Below are 20335 nucleotides of genomic sequence, written 5' to 3' on the forward strand. Positions count from 1 at the left end.
AAGTCTTAAAATGTACTAAAGTTGACTAATTACTTAGGTTTTATTCACATTTATTCCTTAAATTTAACAATTTTCGCTTTTCTGTTATTTTTTGTACTTTCCATAAATAAATTGTTCTTATTGGAAATTTTCATTCATTACTCAAGAATATATTACGAATGTTTCCAGTTACCTCTGAGTTAGCTTATAAAAAATATCCCTAGTTTGACTTTAAGAAAAATGTTTGTGTCTTTTTGTGTATATTCTAACAAACCAAGCTCAGAAGTAACAGCCATTTACAGGAGAACTGAAAATTTTCATTTACACTTTTTCTAGATAATTTTAAAGCAAAGTCTGCAAAAATCGTTTCCAGTTGCCCCGACTGACCCTATTACAGTTCACAAAATCAAATTGTGTACCCAAAAAATAAATGTGATAATATTATAGTCGGTTCGTTAAGCTTGGAAATATTTTGACAGTCAGAGTCATTGTCAGAAACATACAATACAAAAATTCCTACCACACCTTATATCATGCACCTTATTAATAACTGAAAAGACTTACAGCTGCAGACTTCCCTAATTGAAAAAAAAAACTTTATTAAAAACTTTCTATTTATAAAAACTAATCTATAACCGCTTTTTTTTAATTGATGCATTTTTGTTTTGTTAATAAACCGTATGTGAATATTTTTTACTTTTAAGTAATATTGACTACGAGACGTATGCTTGGTTCGAAGTAAAAATTTAATCAATGTTGCAAGAAATTAATTGCTAAATTAACTGCACAGTTGAAACTGGGTTCAGTGAACAGAGTATATCATATTTATAACGTATGTATAAATGAAAATACCTCTGAACTGGCTGTCACACCATATAAACTCGACAGAGACCCTCTCGACAAATTTTCGAATGATACGGTCGTTAAGAGGAAAATGTCATGCGAGCATTTGTTTAAATTTAGTTTTAGATTACGTCATTTTAAAAATCAAAAAGTTGTCATTGAATCAAATTAAAATTTTCGAAAATGGTCAAGGGTAAGAAGGAAGGGAAAAGTGGTAAAGGTGGTTCTGCAGCACCCACAACTACTGATGTGAGTAATTATTTACTTTGGTATATTCATGCAAAAGTTTGGGAATTCCATTCTCATTACTAAAATTTCAATCATCCATTACATTGTATATTGCGTTTCAGTTTATGAAACTTTTTCTCGTCGTTTTTTTTTTCTTTTTTATTCTGGTGCAAACTTGCTTATAATTATTCCATACGTTCACCCAATTTTTATAGTAATAATCGGTGATCATATGTAGAATAAATAGTTTAATTATAACAGTATTTTCATCAATTTATCTCTACTAATCGTCATATTTTTATTCATCATGTGCTTAATGTATTTAGATGATTTTAGGCGTACACACAATTTTAGGTCTTACAATTTTTTTTAAACTCGTATTGTCACATGATTATTTATCTGTCATTATTTGTATGCTACCTAACGGTAGTAGAATCTGATATATATTATAACTGCTTAAATATTGGTATCTCTAACATCTAATCTCATTTTAATTATAGATTTCTTATTTTTTATTCTTTCTCACACTACGTTTATTACTTTCCCATCGAACATTAGTTTACTCCAATATTTTCAGGCTATAGGTATCTACCAATAACAATTTTATGCGTTTTTGTGTTTTTCTTCTTTACTATAGACAAACATTTAATAGCCTCTTCTAAACTAATTTTCATTTTGTTTATCTATTATAATATTAAGTATCTAGTATGAGTTCTACCAACCTTCAAATATGTTAAAGGATTTCCATTTTTAACCCCTTCGTTAATTTCAAACATTGCCGTTGCTTTGAGCTCTCCCCGATCTTCATTTTTTTTCTAAGTGTTAGTTTTTTATTTTTTTATTATCTTTTATGAGCATTCGTATTATTTTGTTCTTTACTACGTAGTTATTCATGAAACATAGGAAGCGTTCTCACCGCGATTCAAGCGATGCCTACTAATAGATCTGCTACTCCAGTACAATAATGATTGGTATTTTGCTAGACTTTTTAATATCCCCTTAATTTTTTTCCTTCTTTTGGTAAACCCTGCTTACATATTTCTTAACGTCCATTTATTTTTACCCTTTCATGCATTGTGTTGTCCCGCCATTTTGAAATTTATACGTTTTCTCGTTATATTTTTGTTTGGTTTGTTTAGGATGATTCAGATGAATTACATATCTTCTTTGTACTTGTTTTTGTTTTATAGCCCAAAGATCTACATTGTTTTTAGGTAAAAATCTACAAAACGTTACATTTTCTCAGACTTAAAAACAAAAAGTAAAATTTGTACTATTTGCCCATTTAACCAGTAAAACAATTTTGTTGAATGTTTTTTAGTTTTTTGTTTATAAATAATCAAAAAATATATTACACTGTGGCCCATTCTACATCCAGTGGGGATACAATCAGCCAGACCAAGGCATATTGGGCCGCAATGTTTTATTGCACGTACAAATGCCTATGATACAAGGTAAACTGTTTATTTAGACTAGTCATCCACTTGCGATTTTTAGTCTTGGCGACAAAAAATCGCTGTCGTAGAAAATCTAGAGAGTATCTCCACTGCGATTTATAAATCTTCTTCACTGGCTTTACAACTTATGGTGAGTGTTCGCCGCATCCACTATCGCCCTCCATCCTCTACGATCTTGCGCTTCTATTTCCCATTGTTGTACCCCAATTCTAGATAAATCGGCTTTTAACATTATCCTTCCATCTTTTTCTCGGTCGGCCTACTGATCTTCTACCATCTGGTCCTTCAAAAAACACTGTCTTTAACACTCTGTCATCCTCTGATCGTACCACGTGAACTGCCCATCTTATTCGGTTTGCCTTGATATGTCTAACTATGTTTTCAGTTCCATACAGAGCCACCAATTCAGCATTGCGGCGTCTTCTCCAATCCCCTGTGAATTCATCTCTTTGAGGGTCAAATATTATTCTGAGAACCTTTCTTTCAAATAATAGAAGCTTATTGATTTCCCGCTGGTTGAGAGTCCATGTTTCACTGTCATATGTAATAATTGGGCAAATAATCGACTTGTACAGTGTTGATTTAGATTTTTTCTTTAGCAGATTCGATCTTAATAATGTTGAAAGGGAGTATAATGCTCTATTTCCCGCAGCTATCCTTGAGGAGACCTCTTTTTCTATGTGGTTGTCCGCTGTGATTATCGCCCCCAGGTATTTAAACTCCTTTATTACTTCGAAGTTGTGATCATTAATACTGATGTTCTGCCTAACTCTTGGTCTTTGATTTTAGGTTACTACCATGCATTTCGTCTTTTCTTCATTTACTCGGAGATCCAGACTACCTGTTTCCTCGTCGAGCTGTGAAAACACCTCTCTCACGTCTCTTGTAGAATGCGTGACTGCATCTATATCATCAACAAAGGCCAGCAACAGTTTTGATCCTTGATCAGCAAATCCTCCTGTCAGCTCAGATGATATTTTACTTTTTGCTTATTCTAAAGCAAAATTCAACAGCAACGGTGACAAGGGGTCCCCCTGTCTAAGTCCTGAATTTATCCAAATGACATCGATGTTCTGCTTCCTATCCTTACTTGCGCATATGAGTCTGTCATTTATAAATTGCTTAAGTTTAAATCAGGTTTTCAATGGATGACATCGAAACTACTTGTGTGATCGCTATTTTGTCAAAAGCAATAGTACTTAACATCAGAATCAATAGTACTCAAAATTCCCCCTACATTTCCAGCTAATTCCTCGTTGTCTTATATTAAAAAAAAAAAATGAAAATTAAATATTCTTGAAGACACACCAGGCTTAGCTGTCTTCAAAATCGCGACTAAACAATCGTAAGTGGATGCATATCTATGCTTGTCCATCATATTATTCATTGTGGTAGGCTACTATCGCGCCGCGGTAAAAATAAGACAGGTTGCGTTTTCTTAATAGCTGTGATTATTTAGTCGCAAATGGATTGACTTTAATTTGAAACAATGAACACATCTTTGCCTCTACACAATTGAGCGACTACAAATCGAAAGTGGAGGGCTCGCCTTTAGGAAACATTAAAAAACATGGTTTTAAACAGACAAAATATAAAAAAAAATAAGAAGAATACCATAACTAAAAAACATTAATAGCTAATAAAGATGTTTACTTAACAGTAATTACTTTTATTAGAATTTCCCCTGAGTCTCAAATAAGTGACATAATATTCAGAATCGACTATTTTCTCCACTACATTTCCAACATAAAAAACCGCTGCTGTTTTCAGTGGAAATTTAGCTAATATGAAACTGTCTTGTATAAATTCTTCGCCGGATTTAAAAGACTCAAAACTTTTATTGTTATCCGAATCTAGCCTTCGACTCACTGCTGGAGCTATCATCAAAGACCTTTTTTTAATTTTCTGAATTTCGGCTTACCTTGATGGTTCAATATTGGTTAAACTTTTTTGGCTTCTTACTGCCTTCTTTTTCTGATTGAACTTTTTCTTTTAACTTTTTCTCATTTTCTATTTCTTCTAATCTCTGTTTTTCGGGAGTTTCTGTGTAAATTCTAGATTTTTCTTGATTTGCTTTAACTTTTCTTTCTAATCCTCTACAGAGTAATCAAGAACTGCGTCGACACCTTTTGAAGTACCTAGATGGCTGATTATTTATGTTAAACTCTGCATCTTGATTTAAGTTATGTTGACATTTTAGTTCATCATTATAGACCATAGTTGCATCACTGAAAGTTTAGGGTTTTTCAAATGAGCTGATAATATTTCTAAGCGAAAATGCATCTAAAAATGGTTGTTTTGTAATTTTTGGGATATTTTTAACACAAGCAGTTTTTCCTAGATTATTTATCATCCACTCATCAAAGGCAACTGAGCATTTACTCTTAAAAGTCCCTTAAACTCCAACATCAAGTAATTGGAGTTTATGAGATGTATGCAGAGGAAACGAAAGCACAACTATTCCATAATCTCGTGCATAAAGTATCGGATCCAGGCTAGTGTGTGATTCGTGGTTGTCCAGAAGCAACAATATTTTATTTTCTGTGCTGCATTTTGTGTGCTGGACAACATGCTCCAGGGTTTTAATCTTTATTTATCCACCCAGTCTTATTTCCCCATATGCAGCACTTAAACACGATGCCTCAGATAGATAATCTTTGATATTTCTTACTCTAGGAAATATGTAATGGCGCTTGGAATCCCGCCAACTGTTACTAGTTCGCCTGTTTCGACCGACGACACTAGACTTATTTGCTTCTCACCCTTTGGTGATATGATCTTTGGAGGGGGAGGACTGTTGTTACACCTGTTTTATTCAAGTTAAAGATTCTATCAGGGCTAAAATTATATTTTTGTAACACTGAGTGTCTTTTCATAAAGCCAAGTAGCTAGTCCCTTCCTGCCTTTTTGTTTATATTCCAGCTCCCTGGATATTTGCAGTTTGGTAAAACCTTCACATAGGCAAACACCATTGATCTTATTTGTTCGTAGGTTAAGCCAAAATTCATATTAGAACACTGCTTTATGTAACTCACCAACATGTCTTCTTGTAAGGAAGAAAATACACTTCTTGGGGCGTACTTTCCCAAAATAATAATATATATTTATTTATATTAATAAAAAAGTAAAATTATTATAACAAGCCTACCTAAAAAAAATTAAACACAAGAACACACTAATCTGCTATATTTTCGCTCTCGTCATCATCACAGTTTTGTAAAAACTCTTTAGCTGTCATTGTTCTTAATATTTTTTTATACGCGATTGCAAAGTTTTGTTTTTTTAAATTGAAAGGTCCGGCTGCTTCTCTTTTGAATATACTATTACCGGAAATATATTTGTAGAGCATCTTTCATGAGCTGCTCACTTATATTTGCTCGATTTGTCCCATTTTTGTAAGTTCTAAATATCTGCAATACAAAAAGTATTAAGACAATAACTAAAAATATTACTTCATTATACTGCGAGGCACAATCCGCCGAATGCCGAATATACCCCATACAGACGGCCGACTTGCAATTATGAAAAATTTATTATAAGCTCCTCGTCTAAGAGGTTGCATTTTCTAAAACTAGAGATTTTAAACCTAATATGTATAAATTTTTACAAAAATATGCGGACACCAACTACTTCAGTACAAAAAAACATTTTTTTTTTAAACTTACTTTTAGCTCGAAAAAACATACAAAAAATCAAAACAAGTTTATGGACACTGTTTACTCCAGCAAAACTAAAGTATAGTTTCCACCAGAGGAACATGAAGGAACTTTTGTGTTTCTGTTGCTTGTTGCTTAAAAATGTTTCGCAAAGTTCCTCAAAGTTCCTAAGTGTTTCTTCTTGTTTCGACAACAAATGTTGCATGTTTGCGATTGTTGGTGGTTTCCAGTTTTAGCGGTAAACTTCAAAAGAAATACGGCAACAACAGGCAACATAAACATATTGTTGTCTGAGTGGAAACAGATACAGCAACTTGTAGTGACTTGTTTTTGTCTAGTGCAGCTCGACGGCGAACGTGGAATAATTTATAGTCGGTCGGACGTGTGAAAAAATAGAAAAATGCCGTTCATGTGGACAAATGAGTTAGTACTCGAATTAATCGAAAACTATAAGCTTTGTGAGTGTTTATGGAATACAAAGCACGCCCAGTATAAATGTAGAAATGCGAAACACGATGCTTGGACAACATTGGCAGAAAAAACAGGCTCAAATATAGAAGAAGTGAAAAGAAAAATGAAAAATGTTATTGCACAATTCTATAGAGAAAGAAAAAAATATCGTACGTTAAAAAAGTCGGGAGCCGGCGCCGTATTTATTTCAAAATGGTTTGCTTATGAAGTCTTGTTGTTTCTTGCGGGCAGGAACAAAGTTAGAAAATGTACTGAAAAAGGAATAACTACAAGTGAGGTACGTATTTTTTTTGTTTTATTTGTAATTTTTATACAAAGTTAAAAATTATTTTGCCATGGAACCATTCCTTCGGGTGACATAAAATATTGAGCAAATTCATCTCGGCTTGTTTAGCTTCCAACGTTGAATTACGTGCTTGTTTTTGCAGTGATGCAAACATATTGTTCTTTATTTCGTTTCTCCAAGAACCTGGGATCCTTTCGCCCGTATCTTTGTCTTCTGAATCAAAGGTACCAGGAGGTGAGTATGACTTTCGGGAATGTAAACTGCTTCTCAGAAAATTATGGAGTTATACACATGCAGCAACAACTAATTCCACTCTGTCGGGTTCAAGTAGCATGGGTTTTCTTAATACCCTGAACCTAGCAGACATGATTCCAAAAACGTTCTCAGAAATACGCCTAGCGCGTGACAAGCGGTAATTAAAAATTCGTTTTGAGGAACCTTTCTCTTGAGTGCCAGGGTAAGGTTTCAATAAGTTTGGTGATAGGGGAAAAGCGTCATCTCCTAGAAAAACAAACGGAACAGCTTTTGTTCTTCCTGGCAATGGTTCTAATTCAGGCAAATTGAGCGTGTTTTGATATAACATTTTTTTGAAATGAGTACTGTCAAACACTCCACCGTCGGATATACGACCTTGGCTGCCCACATTAAGATACATCACCTCATAATTTGCGTTGGCCACAATAAATAACACCACACTGAAGAAGGACTTATAATTATAAAATTCACTGCCACTATGTTTTGGTGCTTGTATCATAATGTGTTTGCCATCCATAACCCCGGCACATTTAGGAAAATTCCAAAGATTAGCGAATTGATGTCCCGTAATAAGCCACTCCTCTCTACTCTGAGGCATCTGAAAAATTAAAAACCGGTAAATTTGTTTAATCAAAACTTCTCTCGCTTTAAATATAATTTGTATTTCATATTAAAAGAGTAAGAAGTAAAAATATATTTTTAATTTTCAGGGTGAAGATGATGGGTCAGACAGCAGTGCAACGGACAGCGGGGAAGTTGAATCGCAAGATTCCAATATAGCAGACGAGGCAGATGCAGTAACTGATTCTTCTTTTATTGTTGGAGAGGCGAACAATGACGTCGACACTCTGAACAAAACTGTTGCTGCTATTACTGAAACACCTACAAAGCCTAATGAAAACAGAACCAGATCTCCAACGCCTTCCACAAGCAGCACTACAAAAAGTAAACAGGGACCTAGGCTCTTTAAAAGTCCAAAAACAATGAAGAAAAGACAAGCTGATGTGAAAACTGACGAACGACAGGAAGAGGCATATGTATTGCTGAAGCAGCTACAAAATAAAAAGCCACGTAATCGGTTCCAAATTTTCGGCGAACTAGTTGCTTGTAAAATCGAAAATCTTCAAAATGAAAACGCTAAAAACACGGTAGAGCATTTGATCTCTAATATTTTGTATGACGCATCTATGGGTAAATACGATCAGCCATTTCCATGTTATCAAAGTTGGCATACACCTTCGGCCAATAACAACACAGCAAGATATTATTCAGATAACCAGAACTATTACTCATCCAGTACCAATGATTCTGTAACATCACCAGCCTCAACAACACACACACCTATGCCATCCCCAAATAGCTCTTGTTATGAAACTAACTATCTTCCCCAAACAGAGACAAACAATTCGACACTCTCAAAAAAAAAGCAGCCTTGTAGAAATCTTCAAGAATCATCTATATCTGATGCGATACGTCTGGCCATGTCAGATGCAGGACTTGATGTAAATTACTGATAAAATATTATTTGTTAAAAAGAATATCTCTTAAGAATATCTGATACCGAAATTTTGAACAAGTACATCAAGGAATGGTAAGAATCGCCTGTTGCAAGGAATCGCAGTGTGAGCAGTAGTCGTTCCATTGGTGAAATGGCTTGTCTATAATTTGTATCTTCTTTCTGTATTTTGGGGGCAATTTGACATAATAACCATTCAAAATCGGTGCTGGACATTCGTAAAAAATTTTTGACACTACCATTATTTTTATTATTTCCTATGTATAGATCGTCTTTTTTTAATACATTGAGTAGATGCATGCCACCATATTCACTTCTATCACAGAGACTTGGTTTCACCCAACATTTGTGCTTTCTTTTTTTCTTTTTTACCGACAACACTATATAGGCCGCCGCTGCTGCAGCTATTTCATCATCGATCCATGTTTACCAACCGCGGTGGAAACACTAAGTTGCTCTCTCTCAGTTATCAGAAACGACCGGAAACAAAAAGTTCTGTCAGTGGAAATAAAAAGTTTACATTTGTTGCTAATAAGTTCCTAAATTTACAAACAAGAAGAAACACAGGCAACAAAAATGTTGCTACATGTTGCTATTTGTTCCTCCGGTGGAAGCAATTTTTAACAACTACTGTGCGGATACACTGTTGACACATTTCTAGAGAATTATGTTTATGAACGTTTAGACTTTTTATATGTCTTTTATTTATCTTTTTGATACCCGTATCTTATTTGCTTTTCTTTTTCTTGCTAAATTAAATGTAAAAAAGAAAAAATTTGATCAATACTTGTGATAATTGTAAACGGATAACTTTAAATAAACAAATAAAATAGCACGTTACGAATTTTGTTCCAATATCCAAGAGAATCATTATCATCCAATTGAATTTAATTCCAGCAAAACCAACATAATACAAATATACGCACCCATAGCAGACAAATCAGGCGAAGTAATAAAGGCTTTTTATTTCGATTAAATTAAAAATAAATTATCTCACACCGTAACACCACTGTAACGTGGTTAACAATAAAATGAGCGGTTCTAAGTTATATAAACTATTTATTTAAAGCTATATATAATAACGGATTTATTACGGCTGTCGCCGCTTCTCCGCCCCCAATTTCCATCTTTTTCTGTCATATGCAGTTGCCTCTTCTAAGTCTCTTGCCGCCATTGCTTCATCAATATCGTTGCGCCAACTTCTCCGTGGTCGTCCTCTCTTTCTTCTTTCAGGAGGGATCCATTCCAGTACTCTCCTAGGCCATCTGTACTCTGGCATTCTTTTAACATGTCCGAACCAGATTAATTGTTTTCTTTATTTAAAGTTAACAATACGATATTCTCTTATCAACTAACTCACTCATAAGAGCGAAGCAATTACATAACGAATACATTATTCTAGAATAATCTACAGTATTCCACCTCTATTCTTGCTTGTATAAAAGCCTCGCTCTGTAGACGGTAAGCCGGTCGATATGTCTTAAAGGACACCGTTCTAAGAGATGCAACCGTTATATGGGGTACGTCAAAATTTTTACGTGCTTTTACGTTACAATATATTCAGAACACATTATGAACCTACCGCTAACTAATATAGACGAGGGAATACTTATAAATGGAGAACGATTGAACAGCATAAGATACGCTGATGACACTGTCATTTTTGTAGACAGACAGAGAAGGTCTACAGACGCTTGTCTCCAGAGTAGCAGAAGTAAATAGCAGATTTGGGTTTGATTTTAACATCAAAAAATAAAATACATGGTATAAGCAAATATAGGAGAACATCGGGACAATTATTAGTTAACCAACAACCTATATCTCAATCACCAACTTTTGCTATTTGTTTTCAAATTTCAATAAATAGTGGGCACATTCGATGAAAATTAAGATAAGGATCGAGAAGGCAAGATTACCTTTCATCAAATTAAAGAAAAAAATTATCAAACTCTGGGTTTAAAATTGGAAATAAAAGTTGGTTTACTGAAATGCTAAGTTTTCTCGTTTTTCTATTTGGAGTGTAGTCTTGGACATTAAATGAAGCATCACGAATAAAAATTAAGATAAGGATCGAGAAGCCAAGATTATCTTTCATCAAATTAAAGAAAATAATTGTAACACTCTGGGTTTAAAATTGGAAATAAAGTTCGTTTACTAAAATGCTAAGTTTTCTCGTTGTTCTATTTTGAGTGTAGTCTTGGACATTGATTGAAGCATCACTTAAAAGATTCGAAGCGTTTGAAATGTCGTGTTATAAACACATGTTGAAGATTTTCTTGACAGACAAAGTTACCAACGACGAAGTTCTACACATAACTGGTAAAGAGCGCGAACTATTCGCAACCATAAAACGTCGCAAATTGGAATATTTGGTTCATATAATGCGCAATGAACAACGATACGACCCAGTTCGAACCATACTTCAAGGTAAGGTGCATGGAAGAAGAGGTCCAGCAAGAAAAAAATCATAGCTTCATAACCCTCACTTGACCACTACCGAACTTTTTAGGGCAGCAGTCAACTAAGTCAAAATAGCTATGTTAGTCTCCAAAATCCGTAATGAATGGGCACCATAAGAAGGAGATATCAATGTTATTTTTATGTCAGATATTGATATATCTATTATACCAATGTGTAATGGTGTAACCTTCTTTTGATGTTTCTAGAAAGGTCACCAATAGATATACTACGGACGGCAGCTAGATGGTTAGAGTCGTGGGTTGGAAACTAGCTTTTTGGAATTGGTAATTGGTTCAATAGAACAAATTACCAGAGATAAGATAAGATAAGATAGGTAGAGAAATAGATAGGTAAGATAAATACGGTAAAATCTTGAAGAAAGTTAAGAAAAAATAACCTATGTTCTGAAAACCAAAATATTAAAGATATGAAAGTTACTATTATTGATTAAATGTTGTCACACTTACCTGATCTTTCTTTTTGGCCAGACTATAGATATCAAATGGTTCTAATTTAATATTTATTTAGGGAACTTGTTGGTAGTAGAATAAAGAAAATACGTTATTAAAAACAAAACCATTTTATTCCAACAGGCAGTTGAAATATATATAGGTACCTACATAAAAACCAATAAACACTGTAGTTCAACAACTGGTTGAATACATAAAAATAAACAATAAACGGATAAATAATCCTTCAACATACAATTTGCAAAGCAAAATAGATGATCTGTAAAGAGAGATATGCTGTTAACTAAAAATTCAGTGAAATAAAAAATAAAAAAATCTAATCTTTACTGGATCGGGACGTAACTCTAGTTAAGGGAAACTTTAAACAAAACAATTTAAAAATCGGTAAGATAGTTTCGAAACAATAGTTTTTTATAGTTATAGTTATAAACAAAAAACGATAGTTTTTTTTTCTATCAGATGTCGCTATTGCGTCCATAACGAAGCCATGTTATTGTTGCTTCCTTATAAGACAGAGAAGATTATTTTTCACGTTAAGAACGGCTATGAATAACTATTCTGATGAGACTTATTAAGTCGAAATACGTATCAATAGATACATAGACGCTTTGAACGTGAAATCAAATCTTTTCTGTCTTTTTCATTTTAAAACAATTTAATTTAACTCTGACAATTTTCAATAACTACAAAAGTAAGAAGCTGTTTGTAGCAAAACCAGAAAACAAACCGGTACTGTAGTTTATTTATCGAATAAAACTGGTCTTCTTCTTCTTGAGCCTTAAGTAATCCAACTTTGGACATAGGCCTCCCCCAAATCAATCCAGTGTCTTCTATTTTGCCCCACTTGCTTCCAGTTGTGTCCTCCGATCTTCTTGATATCATCAGTCCATCTCATTTGTGGTCTTCCTCTGCTTCTCTTTCCTAACCATGGCTTCCACTGTTGTATTTCGTGGTTCCATCTCTTATCCTTCAGTCGGGCATTGTGTCCTGTGAAGCTCCATTTTAATTTGGCAGCATGTTCTCCTGCGTCTTTTACTTTCGTTTTGCTTCTAATCCATTTGTTTGTTTTTTTGTCTATAAGTCTCACCCCGAGCATTGATCTTTCCATCGCTCTTTGTGCTTTAACTGATGAAATAAAACTGGTACTGTGTGTAATAAATTAAATTTCGACACTGTGGTTATCAAAATACAATGACTATAAATAGTAGAGTACAATAGAGTCCGTGTAATCTTCTTTGATTACTCTGGTTCTTAATATTAATTCAACATATGGTAAAAGATATGATCTTAAATTTGTGAAAGATCGCAGCAACTCTTAAAGTTTTTTCAGGTAACATTCACAATTATATAACTAAGTCGACTTTACACTACATGATTTATCATGTGGTTTGTCATATGATTTGGTCATAGAGTGAAATTTACATGTTTACACTGTGTCATTTGTCATATGATTTTGTCATAAGCATTGTCATGCGGCTTGTCATAGCTCGTCATAGGAGGATAGGACGCTACCTATTCCGCATGATAAAATCTTATGATTTTCAATAATAAGTCACAGCTTATCATTCACTGTAAACATGATTTTTTAAAACATCATAGAAACTAGGAATCATAACCAATCTCATATGATATCATATGATAAATCATGTAGTGTAAAGTCGACTTTACAGTTGTTGGTAGTTTGCATCTTAAAAACTTACTAACTCTACACTTTTATAACAAATTTCGGGAGATTTATTGTATGATTTAAGAATAAATCTGTATTTAGCTTGAAGAAATATATGATATTATACGACGATCAAATATTTCTAAATATAAATACACTAAAAGGATTGCACAACACCTCGAGAAGAGCTGTTCTCACCCAGAGAACCACGCCGAAAGTGCTTTCCCTTCCTTCAGGAGATTCATAGCTCACAGATAAATTACACTTGTGGGAGTGTGCTGTGTTCATAGCTCTCCTAAGAAATACCAGTGACATATGCCAAACTGTCTAATTCCTAAAATTAGTAGCTACCGATTAAGCAACTTTCTTCTCATTAAGATCTCGTATTTAGCGAAAGGGTTTTTGAAAAGAACGTATAGTGTGACTAATTTAGGGTCAGTAAGTTAGAAAATGTAATGTGTCTAAAAGGTTCTATAGAATTTCAATTCCTCAAGATGCAACTGCGTCACACCCTCTCGACTTAGTTTAAAAATTGAAAACGAATGGATTTCATCATCATCATCACTGGCTCGACAACCCTTTTTGGGTCTTGGCCTGTTCCAGGATTATTCTCCATTCTGATCTGTTTCGTGCTTTTTTTCTACAGTTTTTTATTTTTAAGATTGTTATATCATTTTCTATATTTGTTCTAAGTATGGAGTTAGTTGTATATTTATATAAAAATAATAAAAAAAAAAGAATTAAAATTAAAAAAATGTTACACTATGTATCCCTGTTAAAATCACCATTTATAACCATTGAACCTTAGTACTATGTTCTTATTGTAGTACTAATTTACTTTTACTTTTCCACTGATAGATAATCTGATATATGGTTTTACCGTTGTATAATTTCTAATTATTTTTGTGAATTTCTAATGGATTTTTAATAATTTTACGTGTTTGCCTTTAACCCGTCCAATTTTTTTTTAATTATCAAAATATTTTTCTTCTTTTTGTAATTTTATAAAATCAATGAAGAATGTTAATTGTGTGGGTTTTTTTATTGAGTAGATTTTAAATTGTTCTTTTATACTTTTCGACCGTAATTTTTCTGCCACTTTATATTTAAGGTCTGTTTTATACTAAAGTACAATTCCTTTTTTTTCAGAAAAAAGTAGTTTCAGGAACAAAAGATGACAAAACAGCTCCAAAAGACAGCAGCAACACTCAAAAAGGTGGCGGAAAAAAAGGTTAAAAACTTTGTATTTTTAATTTTGATACTGATATTTTTATTTAAAAAAAATTATTTTAGGTGGGAAAAAGTGATTGATAAATTACAAGATGTTAAACCTCACAAAGAAACTTCATATTTGGAACAAAAAATTGTATTCATTCAAATAAAGTCATAAATTCATAAACTAAAAACTAGTTTTATTGACAATAATGTATTTTGTAGGGATTATATAATATATATATATATATATATATATATATATATATATATATATATATATATATATATATATATATATATTATGATCTGCCTTTTCTTACTTTTTATTTAAGTCTTTATTTATTTAATTACTTTAATTAATTATCTAAGTGTCGCAAATCATATAAAAAAAAACAATCTCAGGGTGCCATTTTATAAAAATATTAAATCAGCTTAGGTTATACTTATATTTTCTCGTGGCTTCAAGTATCTCTTAATTGTTCCTTCTCGGGATAAAATAAGTTCTTCTGATAGTATAGAGTCTTTTATTTGAAACATACAAAAAAAATTATGTCATAAAAATTATTGTCTGACCTTTTAACTCACACACGACGATGTCTTGTTTCGACCAGAACAGCTCCCCCTTGTTGATTATGTTAGGCTACCAATCAAAGCCTTCTCCGTTCTAAATGTCCACCTTTCAGCATACCAGCAAACTCTTTCTCCAAAAACACGAGCAGGCCTCTTTTACCAGTACTCGTTCAACAAACTCCAAAATTCTCTCCTCTCTTTCATATACTAACAATCTTTCACTTGGACTTTATAGAGTCCAGGAGGTATTCGACTTCTCAGCTTGGATCTATCTCTCGTTCCACCTTTCAGCCAATCACTTCTAATTATTAAACTACTGGCACTTGCTTCTAAATTGACTACACAAAACTTCAACTGCTTCTCTCCGATGACCATCACATAATAATCTTTTTTACTCCAAACTTTCAAAACATTCACTCTCTTTTCCCATTCCAAACTCGATAACCAATCAGAAAATTTCTATATTGCGCCTCTTAATTGATATCAGAAAAACCCAAGTATCGCTTGTAAACAAATTTCTTTAAAAATGATAACGGTTTTTTGTGACTTACTTTCTAAATATAAATAACTAGGTACCTGGCGGCTTTTGGCCTTTCCAGCGAAACAAAAAACAAAGGCTTTTAAAATATATCTACAAATATCAGGAAACAATTGTCTATCCACTTAAAAGTATTTATTAATGTTTTCAGTCCTTCAGGGTAAAACTCATTATGGATAAACCCACTGCTTAAAACTACTTATAAGAAATATTTACAAATCGATGTACAGGGCGTTGGAAATTTATGTAAAAAAAATGAAATGTCTGTAAAAAAAACTCAGTGCCTGGACTAAGTACCTGGCACCAACGCACAACAGAAATGCCACAAAAGTTTTTTATCGAAACACTCTGCGGTATGTACTAAGTGCACGTTCAGTGACCTGCAACATATATAAAGGTTTTTGAACTCCTAAGTGGAGCATAGAGCTTCAGTGAAAACGCGCCATCGGGTTCTATTTTGCGCTAAGGCCTTCACCTCATTCCAAGACTTTCCTTGGCCTCTTATCTCGTCCATGATGGATCTTCTCCAAGTTTGTACTGGGCGACCTCTTTTTCTTTTCCCTTGGGGATTCCACTCTAGGGCAGTCTTTGCGATACTGCAACTATTTTTTCGGAGTGTGTGACCGATCCAACCCCACTTTCTGGACTTAATTTCATTTTGTACCCTCTTTTGTTCGGTCAGGTGTAGCAGATCGTCGTTTCTGATGGTGTTAGGCCAGAATATACGAACAATTCTTCGTAGACATTTGTTAACAAAGACCTGCAGTTTGTCTGTGAGGGTGTTTGTCACTTTCCAGGTTTCACATCCGTAGAGTAGAACAGACATGACATTTGATCGGAATATTCGGATCTTTGTCCTTGTAGTATACTCGCCAGATCTCCAAACAGGGTTGAGCGTGCTGAAAGCTTGTTGAGCTTTTCGTATCCTCATACGAATATCGTCTTCTGTACCTCCGTTTTCTGTTATGACACTTCCAAGATACGTAAAGTTTTCCACATTTTCAATCTGCATATTGTCGATAGTAAATAGCGTGTTGTTCCTTGCATTTATTCTCATGGACTTGGTTTTACTAATATTGATTTTCAAACCTATTTTATTGGCTTCAGTGGAAAGTGTTTCCAATTGGTAAGCCAGATCTTGGAACCTTTGACCTAATAGACAGATATCGTCCGCGTATTCTAGATCGCTTAGGCGTGTGGTTAACGTCCATTGTATCCCTCTTGTGTCGGAGTCTAGTTTGGAGAGAACATAGTCTATAGCTATGTTAAAAAGAAACGGAGAAAGCACGCATCCCTGTCTAACTCCAGTAAGTACGTTAAATTCGTCACTGTTGATCCCATTGTGTGTCACGCTGCATTTCGCATCAGTATATAGTGACTTTATAATAGAAATTATTTTTTGCGGGATGTTTCTTAGCTCTAAAATTTTCCATAGAGCAGCGTGAGACAAGCTATCAAAGGCACGTTCAAAATCAACAAAAACCATGTATAGGGGTGTGTTCCATTCAACCGATTGTTCCATTATTACCCTCACAGTATTAATGTGGTCTATGCAGGAGGATTCTGGCCTAAAGCCTGCTTGATTAGCTCGAAACTCAACCTTGTTTGTTATTCTTTTCAGTATGATGGTCGCAAAAATTTTATTTATGACAGTAAGCAAGGTTATTCCTCTCCAATTTTTGCACAGTGTGAGGTTGCCTTTTTTTGGAAGCTTGATAATGTTACCTTTTTTCCAGCCCGCTGGAATGTGGTTTGTTTCCCACACCTCTCGGATTATGGGGAGCAAAAGTTCGGCAGTTAGATGCGGATCAGCTTTAAGCATTTCAGCAGCAATGTTATCGATTCCCGGTGACTTGTTGTTTCTCAGAGATTTGATAGCTGCTATTATCTCCGTTTTGGAAGGGGCCTCGCAAGAAATATGCAAGTCTATATTCTGCGGGTTTTCGACTATTTCGTCTGCGTTATCTCTGGGAATACCTAGCATCTCCTGAAAATGCTCTTTCCATCTCTCTACTTGGCCATCTGTTGTAGTAAGCAATTCGCCTGTTTTGGATCTTACAATGTTCGAACAGTTGGACCCTTTTTGTGTTAGTCGTCTAGTAATTTGGTAAAGCTCCCTAGTTCTGTTGTGTTGTGCAGCTGTTTCTGCTTGTTTTGCAAGTTCTTCAGCCCACCTTCTTTTGTCTCTTCTTGCTTTTCTTTTAACTGATTTATTTATTGTTTGATATTCCTGTTGTCGGTGTGCTCTTCTTTCTACAGTTCTTGCTTGCAGGATATCTTTTTCTCGTTGTTTTCTTTCCTCGATAAGATTCCATGTTTCATCTGATATCCATTCCTTTCTATCTTTCTCTTTTTTACCCAGTTTGTCTTCAGCTATTTCTGTCAAAACATCTGCGAAATCTTCCCAGCTGTTTATTTCACGTTCTCTTGTTTTTAGTTGAAGTTCCTCTCTAAACATATGTCTTCCTGGGACCGTTTTTAGTTTATCTAGATTGTATGTTGGTCTCTTGGTGTTTCGCGTAGTTTTGTTTTTTGCCATCTTGATTTTAATGGTACCAATTACGAGATGATGGTCACTTGCGATGTCTGCTTCTCTTTTATTACGTACATCAAGAAGAGATGATCTCCATCTTTTTGATATAGCGATGTGGTCTATTTGATTTTCTCTTATATGGCCAGGTGCAGTCCATGTTACCTTGTGAATATTTTTATGTGGAAAGATCGTTCCACCAATAACTAAACTATGACTGGAACAAAAATTTGTAAAGCGCTCTCCGTTTTCATTCATCATTCCTAGGCCATGTTTGCCCATTACGGTTTCTAAGTTAATATTGTCTTCTCCAACTTTAGCGTTCATATCGCCCATCACTATTAGTATGTCACCTTGGTTTACTTGTTGGGTCGTTTGTTCTAGTTGTTCGTAGAAAATGTCTTTTTCTTCGTGGAGAGATGTGTTTGTGGGAGCATAGCATTGAATCACTGTTATCTTACGGTATCTGGTATAAAATCTGGCAGTCATAATTCTATCATTAATGGGTTTCCATGAAATAAGGCTTTTTTTGGCTTGTTTGCTGAGTAAAAGACCCACTCCGCTCTCGTGGCTCCCATTTTCTTTACCACTGTATAATAGGAGTTCTCCTGTTTGGGTATGGTGTTCACCATTACCCAACCATCTTACTTCCGATAGACCGACAAAGCTTAATTTGTACCTATTTAACTCTTTTACTGCTTGAGCTAGTTTAGAAATCTCATACAGAGTTTTAACATTCCAGCAACCAAATCGTGTCCGTGTTTTCGGTGATGCCAAGGTCGTCAACATGTGTTCCGTCCGGTTTGTTTCTACCAAAGTTTCAGTAATAAGGTCAAATTTAGGATGGGTAGGTTATTGGCCTTCCGCATCCGAGTCTGATGCCGGGGCTGCCGACTGTAGCTTCCAGACAAGCCTCAGGGGGTAGTGGACCTGGAGATGGCAACGACATTTCCTCCGTGCAGGATGATAAGGTTATACCGCCTATACTCGGTCGGCAGAGCCTCGTTTGTGATAACAGGGTTCACCAACGGGAAGGTGAGGTTGACTGTTGAGTAGGAGAGGCTATTTGAGACGCATCACTACCCCATTAGAACCCCGACCTGCAACATATTAAACGATTTTTGATCAACCCAGATGCCAGGACTTTTTATGCTAAATTACCTACATCTCAATCCACTGATAAAAACAGGGAAGACGTCTACCTGGTTACCTTCTAGATGAGGAAGATTGAACGGATATTTTTTGTTTGTAAAATTTCATAAACATCATTTGACAGTCAAATAAACCTGTTTTTTACCCAAAATTGCTCATTTTGAATACCCTTACTTACCATAAACTCTACAAACTATATTGAAACACATGTGAACACCTTCTAGAGATATTACCAAACAATTAGTTTTTGAACTATAGTTAAGTAGTTATTGAATATGTAACTTGGTTACATTTTACAGAAAATACTTCTGGATATTCATCGTTCTTCCCCGTGACCCTTTATTTGTTAAAGTTTGTTTTATTAGAAAATTATTCTTTGTTGTTTATAAATAAGGAATTTTCAAGAATAGACCGAATGGAACAGAACAACTTAAAGGGGTCCTATAACATTCACAAGAAATAATAAAAGAAAAATAACAATACCAGACTTAAACGGGTTATCGAAAAAACTTAAAAGAATAGGAAATAAATTTAACATTCAAAACAAATTGAGATCTATTTTATCTAAAACTAAGCCGAACAAAGACTTGTATTTATAAAATACCTTGTGAATGTTATTTTTTATTTAAGTGAAACATCAAGACCATTAAAAGTTAGAATAAGTGAACATCAATCTTATATTAAAAATAGAGAATTTGATAGATCTCACATATGTAAAATGAACGTAGAGTTCAGTGGAAAGATTCAAGTCTAGTCCTAAAAGAAACAGATGGTGAAAAGAGCAAAATCAAAGAAGCGGCTCTAATTATGTGAAATGAATCCAATTGCATCGCAAATTTCTCGACAGAATGCAGTAGGATCTGATTACCCATATTAAAAGAGGAAATTGATAAAAAGAAAATACCACTATTAGTAAGTCAATATCGATGATACATCATTTATATTTTAAAATTACATATAAAATCAGAGTTTGGTGTTAATATTTAGAGTATAAGAAATGTAAGATCAAATACTTACCATGTCAGGATAGTACCATGAAGTTT

General features: G+C 34.3%; 1 long non-coding RNA gene across 1 annotated transcript; it reads left to right on the forward strand.

Moving 5' to 3' along the window:
* Positions 1-912: 912 nt before the first annotated feature.
* Positions 913-14693, forward strand: LOC140435997 (uncharacterized). Its single transcript, XR_011950243.1, has 3 exons — positions 913-1071; positions 14437-14518; positions 14581-14693. It is a non-coding gene; the product is annotated as an uncharacterized lncRNA (long non-coding RNA).
* Positions 14694-20335: the final 5642 nt, after the last annotated feature.

Source organism: Diabrotica undecimpunctata, chromosome 3 (assembly GCF_040954645.1).
Source record: "Diabrotica undecimpunctata isolate CICGRU chromosome 3, icDiaUnde3, whole genome shotgun sequence".
NCBI classification, from domain to species: domain Eukaryota; kingdom Metazoa; phylum Arthropoda; class Insecta; order Coleoptera; family Chrysomelidae; genus Diabrotica; species Diabrotica undecimpunctata.